Raw genomic sequence first — 7,051 nt, 5'->3', positions numbered from 1 at the left:
CTTGGCCTTTTGGTCAAGATCAAAGTGTAGTATCTTTTCTTAAGATGCTACACTTAAGATAATTTGTACCAGTCAATGGAGGGGAAACCCTCTATACTGGGACAATTATTATTTTTGGTAACCAGAGTGCCCCCTTTTTGCCCACTTTTAGGGGAGCTGGTTTTTACCTCACATTAAAAACGGCCTTGTGCCTAATTTGCTCAGTGGGGGAGCAAATAAACACCATCTGTTCTTCAGATGCTGCAAGCTATGACTAGCAAAGACCAGATGTGGGGGCAACCCCACATGCCTGACCTTTAACCAGCTCCCATTTCCCACCTCTCGGGAGCTGGTCCCCTTTTTCCCTTCCCCCTCCTTTCACTCCTCACATTAAAAATTGGCCTTGTGCCTAATTTGCTCGGTGGGGGAGCAAATAAATACCATCTGTTCCGGCAGATACTGCAAGCAAAGACCAGATGTGGGGGCAACCCCACATGCCTGACCTTTAACCAGCTCCCATTTCCCACCTCTCGGGAGCTGGTCCCCTTTTTCCCTTCCCCCTCCTTTCACTCCTCACATTAAAAATTGGCCTTGTGCCTAATTTGCTCGGTGGGGGAGCAAATAAATACCATCTGTTCCGGCAGATACTGCAAGCAAAGACCATATGTGGGGGCGACCCCACATATAAGACCTTGGTCAATGTAGGGGCAACCCTTCATACCAATTGTCACTATCCAGCTCCCCTACTCCCCGGGGAGCTGGTCCCCATTTCCCCTTCACTCCTCACATTAAAATCGGCCTTGTGCCTAATTTGCTCGGTGGGGGAGCAAATAAATACCATCTGTTCCGGCAGATACTGCAAGCTATGACTAGCTATGACTAGCAAAGACCAGATGTGGGGGCAACCCCACATGCCTGACCAGCTCCCATTTCCCACCTCTCGGGAGCTGGTCCCCCCTTTCCCTTCCCCCTCCCTTCACTCCTCACGTTAAAAATTGGCCTTGTGCCTAATTTGCTCGGTGGGGGAGCAAATAAATACCATCTGTTCCGACAGATACTGCAAGCAAAGACCATATGTGTGGGCAACCTCACATATAAGACCTTGGTCAATGTAGGGGCAACCCTTCATACCAATTGTCACTATCCAGCTCCCCTACTCCCCGGGGAGTTGGTCCCCATTTCCCCTTCACTCCTCACATTAAAAATCGGCCTTGTGCCTAATTTGCTCGGTGGGGGAGCAAATAAATACCATCTGTTCCGGCAGATACTGCAAGCAAAGACCATATGTGGTCAATGTAGGTCCCCATTTCCCCCTCACTCCTCACTTTAAAAATCAGACTTGTGCCTAATTTGCTCAGTGGGGGAGCAAATAAATACCTCAAAGTGTAGTATCTGTTCCGGCAGATGCTGCAAGCAATGACCATATGTGGGAGCAATCCCACATATGAGACCTTGGTCAATGTAGGAGCAACCCTTCATACCAATTGTCACTATCCAGCTCCCCTACGCCCCGGGGAGTTGGTCCCCATTTCCCCTTCACTCGTCACATTAAAAATCGGCCTTGTGCCTAATTTGGTCAGTGGGGGAGCAAATAAATACCAACCCAACATATAAACCTTGGTCAATGTAGGGACAACCTTTCATATCGATTGTCACTATCCAGCTCCCATACTCGCTGGGGAGTTGGTCCCCATTTCCCCTTCACTCCTCACATTAAAAATCGGTCTTGTGCTTAATTTGGTCGGTGGGGGAGCAAATAAATACCTTTTTCTTGGCCAAGATCAAAGTGTAGTATCTGTTCCGGCAGATACTGCAAGCAAAGACCATATGTGAGGACAACTCTACATATAAGACCTTTCTCAATGTAGGGGCAACCCTTCATACCAATTGTCACTATCCAGCTCCCCTACTCCCGAGGAGCTGGTCCCCATTTCCCCTTCATTCCTCACATTAAAAATCGGCATTGTGCCTAATTTGCTCGGTGGTGGAGCAAATAAATACCCCTTTCTTGGCCTTTTGGCCAAGATCAAAGTGTAGTATCTGTTCTTACTACATGCTGTACTTATTGTGATATAAAATGGGGGATCACTTTTCTCTATTAATTTAATGTAAAATGATCACCCACTTTACAACCAGTCAGTCTCAAAGCCATTGAAGTCATTCTCCAGATCATTCAATTGTTTTTGAAGGATTCAAGTTACTTTTTAAGCATTCAAGTCATTCTTAAGGTCATTCAATTCATCCTTAAATTCATTAAAGTCATTCTAAGTCATTTACTTTTTATTTATTTAAGTTATTTCAGCCCATTTTTCGGTCATTTTAGTTTATTTTTAAGAATTTCATGTCAATCCTACATTCACGCATTCATTCATTATACGAGAGCACGCGACTAATAGCTATCGGCCTTGTTTCTAATCCATTTCATTTCTTTTTTGTTTCAGTGTTTACTTCACTTTTTGATGTAAGGAGTATGAAGTACATCCGGATTTTTCCTCTTGCAATATTGTGATTGGTCGGTTAAGCCACAAATACTGGCTAGTAGAGACATTTCGTGGGGACGGTGAAAGGTACGCAGACCTAATGCTGGAAACTTCCATTTCAAATACGACAGTCGTCCGTAGTGTCGTATCACTCGGACTGAAGCAAGACTGCTTAACTACTTCAAACAACTTTTTTTTCCGGGATCACTTTTTTTATCTTTTCTTTCATACTTTCCTTCATTTTTTTTTTACGTTTTCTTTCTTTTTTAATTTTCATTAAACGCTGTCAAACTCCTTTTCTTTCGCTCATTTCTTCTTTCTTTCATTACAATAAATGTGTTGTACTTTATTTCAGATTTTAATACGGTCTATCCTTTATTCTTTCCTTCACTCAACAATGTTCTTTCTGTCCTTTCTTTGAAATTTTCATTCATTTCTTTGAAATTCTTTTATTTTCTCGATTTATTTTCCTTTTTATTCTTTGGCCCTTTGTCTTTATTTCTTTCTTTAACTGTAATCATCATTTTCTTTACCTTTTCTTTTTCTTTTTTCATCGTTTACTGCCTAGCTAAATATTTAATTTGGATTTTATTTCGTTTAAAATGATTATATATATTTATCCGATCAGCAAATACATCTACTAGATAAAATTTAGCTTGGCTGTAATTGCCGTAACTAGATGAAAGAGAGTTTGGAAAGCCAGTTAAAGTATCAAAATAAAATGGCAAATTCAAAATAGACTCCTACTGTTAATTTATTTTGATTTTCTTTTTAATTAAAATCTGTACTTTCTTTCCTTCTACCATCAGCTTTTCTTATTGTTTATTGTTTATTGTTTATTGTTTATTGGTCCTCCGACAAAAGGAGAGTAGACCTTTCACCATTGTCCGTTCGTCTCTCCGCACTTTTCTCAATAACTACGCCTTGGATTTTTTTGAAATTTTGCACAAACATTGAACATGATATAAATAAAATTAAAAAAAAGTAACAGAATGGATTTTCCAGGAAAACTCCGGTTGCTCATCTAGGGGTGCCTTTCGGATTAAAATGTCTAAAATTGACACTTTTGTGCTTATTAAAAAAAACTGATGCCTTGGATTTTTATAAAACTTTCTGTAAAGTTGTAACTAATTGATTTCTATAAAATTTTGCTTGTCTATACATCGCGATAATTCTTAGAAGTGTCTCAGTGATTCTTTTAGGGCTGATAGAAACACTCCATTTTTGGGGACTATTTTACTATATTTGTCCAGAATTTTCTGTATATGTCTTTTTAGCAGTTTGCGTGGTGCTGAACTCAAATTTAAAGATGTAAAGGCCTTGGGGAATTTGGGGGCTAAATTAGGTGGCATTGATGGCCTTTTGGCCAAGATCAAAGTGTAGTATCTGTTCCGGCAGATGCTGCAAGCTATGACTAGCTATGACTAGCAAAGACCAGATGTGGGGGCAACCCCACATGCCTGACCATTAACCAGCTCCCATTTCCCACCTCTCGGGAGCTGGTCCCCTTTTCCCTTCCCCCTCCCTTCACTCCTCACATTAAAAATCGGCCTTGTGCCTAATTTGCTCGGTGGGGGAGCAAATAAACACCATCTGTTCCGGCAGATGCTGCACTTAAGATAATTTGTACCAGTCAATGGAGGGGAAACCCTCTATACTGGGACAATTATTATTTTTGGTAACCAGAGTGACCCCTTTTAGGGGAGCTGGTTTTTACCTCACATTAAAAACGGCCTTGTGCCTAATTTGCTCAGTGGGGGAGCAAATAAACACCATCTGTTCCGGCAGATGCTGCACTTAAGATAATTTGTACCAGTCAATGGAGGGGAAACCCTCTATACTGGGACAATTATTATTTTTGGTAACCAGAGTGCCCCCTTTTTGCCCACTTTTAGGGGAGCTGGTTTTTACCTCACATTAAAAACGGCCTTGTGCCTAATTTGCTCAGTGGGGGAGCAAATAAATACCATCTGTTCCGGCAGATACTGCAAGCTATGACTAGCTATGACTAGCAAAGACCAGATGTGGGGGCAACCCCACATGTCTGACCTTTAACCAGCTCCCATTTCCCACCTCTCGGGAGCTGGTCCCCTTTTCCCCTTCCCCCTCCCTTCACTCCTCACATTAAAAATCGGCCTTGTGCCTAATTTTCTTAGTGGGGGAGCAAATAAATACCATCTGTTCCGGCAGATACTGCAAGCAAAGACCATATGTGGGGGCAACCTCACATATAAGACCTTGGTCCATGTAGGGCCATTTCTTTTTTTTTTTTTTTTTTCTGTATCGTACAGAACTCAAATTTGCGTATTTTAAGGCCTAAAACTGCACCGTTTGTTCATTTTCACCAGTATTTGACGTCCCCTGGGTATTTGGGGGGCTAAACGGGGGGGGGGGCTAATGCTAAACCTAGTCGTTTTATGCCTCGTTCACTGTGACTATGCATGCTTCTCTTGTTCTCTCTTTCACTCGCCAACGTTGTTTCTTTCTCATTTTCATTCATTTCATTGTCAAGCATTCTATTTTCTCTATTCATTTTTCCTTTCTGTTTTTTACTCGCTATTTTTATTTCTTTCTTCAACAGTGGAGATCCCTAGATGTAAGAAGCCCTTCTACTCCAATAGTTTCTTCCCCAGAACTGCTAGACTGAAACTCCCTTCCAGGATTCTGCTTTCCCAACTGTACTTGCGTTCAAGAGTAATATGAACCGACATCTGACTACTCATCTCCGTACATAGTATCCCTCCAACTTAGATCCCTGATAGTAGTCCCCGACATCATAGTAGCAACAGTACCTTGTTTGTGGTGAAAATGGAATTTTTTTTCAAAAGATAATTTATATTTTCTTTGCCTTTTTATTATTGTATAAATTTCTATACTCTATATTTCGTTCCTGTTTATCTTTTATTCTATCCTTACTTTTACTTATTTCGTCGAACTTCGTGGATAATATAAAAATCATGATTCAAAATTATATAAAATTATGTTTAAAACTACGATCTTTTTTTTATTTCTGTATTTCAATTTTCTGTTCGTTTATTGCCTAGCTAAATGTTTAATTTGGATTTTATTTCGTTAAAATGATTATATTTATTTATCCGATCAATAAAGAGCTATACATCTACTAGACAAAATTTAGCTCGGCTTTAAATGTCGTAACTGGATAAAAGAGAGTTTGCAAAGCCAGTTAAAATATCAAAATAAAGTGAGAAAATTCGAAATCAAACACCTACTGTTAATCTATTTTGATTTTTGATTTTTGATTTAAATCTCTGATCTTTTTGTTTTATTTTTTTTAATTACATTTTCACCCCAAACAAGGCACATTGCCACTTTGCTGTAGGGGGCTACTATCAGGGGAAACAACTACTGGGGTACTATGTAGGGACTTGGGCAGCAAGATGTTTGTTCACGTTGCACTTGAACTTCTGCATGTCAGTACAGTTGGGGAAGCAGTGACCTGGAATGGAATTCCAAAGTCTAGCGGTTCTGGGGAAGAAACTACCGGAGTAGAAAGGAGTTTGCAGCTTGTCGGGTCTGTCGAGGGTGTTCACATCGTGGGGGCACAAGTGCTTGCAGTTCATCAGAGCATTCACCATTAAAATACTTGTAGAACAGGCAGAGGGATGCAACGTTTCGTCGATGGGACAGAGGCTGAAGCTTAGATGCCAGTTTAGGGCCTATCAGATTTGCGACTCTCTTTTGAACCCTGTCAAGGAGCGAGAGACTAATAGCCGATGCACCAGCCCAAATATGGCAGCAATACTCCATACATGGGCGAATGGTTGCCTTATAGAGGTACAGGATACTTTCGGGTGTTAGTAGTTTTCTAGCACGGTAGAGAGAGCCCACCTTCCTTGCAGCGGCCCTGGCAATGCGCTCGATGTAATTGTTCCAACTCATGTTTCCTGTGAACGTTAGGCCAAGGAGCTTGAAAGACATACTCTCAGATAAAGAGTCGTTGGCCATTGCTATAGGTGGTAGAGAAGGCGTCTTGTAATTATTGAATGAAACTAGTTTAGTCTTGGTGGCATTGAACGTGACCATCCATTTTTGTCCCCATTCCACTACTGATTGGAGGTCATCCTCTAGTGTTTCTTCCATTACTTTAGATACATGCTCATTTGCTTTCCTGTCGTGCCTGCCATAGAGTGTAGTGTCATCAGCATATATACCCATCTCAGAGGCAATTTTGTCGGGGAGGTCATTTATGAATATCAGGAACAGTAGAGGTCCAAGGATAGATCCCTGGGGCACTCCCGCATTTATATCATATTGTTTAGATGTACGACCGTCGAGGACAACCTGGATTTTTCTCTTATCTAAGAAGGATTTAATTATGTTAAGTATTCTTCCAGTGATACCGTGTGATCTAATCTTCCTGAGGAGACCCTCATGCCATACCCTGTCAAAAGCCTTAGATATATCTAGAGCTACCGTTCTGCCCTCTCCCGCTTTGCCCAGTGAATAGTATATACGTTCAGAGATTACAGTGAGGATGTCTGCTGTGGAACGGGCTTGTCTAAATCCATATTGTGGGTCGGTCAGAAGTTTAGCATCTGTATGGTGCTGGACTAGAGCATGGTTAATTAAGG

At 41.2% G+C, this 7,051-nt stretch overlaps 1 pseudogene; it reads left to right on the top strand.

The window, feature by feature from the left end:
• The first annotated feature begins 1,978 nt into the window (after nucleotides 1–1,978).
• On the top strand, nucleotides 1,979–2,105 carry LOC145252952 (U2 spliceosomal RNA; annotated as a pseudogene).
• The last annotated feature ends 4,946 nt before the right edge of the window (nucleotides 2,106–7,051 follow it).

Source organism: Euprymna scolopes, chromosome 29 (assembly GCF_053919585.1).
Source record: "Euprymna scolopes isolate OS-2025 chromosome 29, ASM5391958v1, whole genome shotgun sequence".
NCBI classification, from domain to species: Eukaryota; Metazoa; Mollusca; class Cephalopoda; order Sepiida; family Sepiolidae; genus Euprymna; species Euprymna scolopes.
Note: the sequence above shows the minus strand (reverse complement) of the source record. Positions and strands in the feature narration are given on the sequence as shown.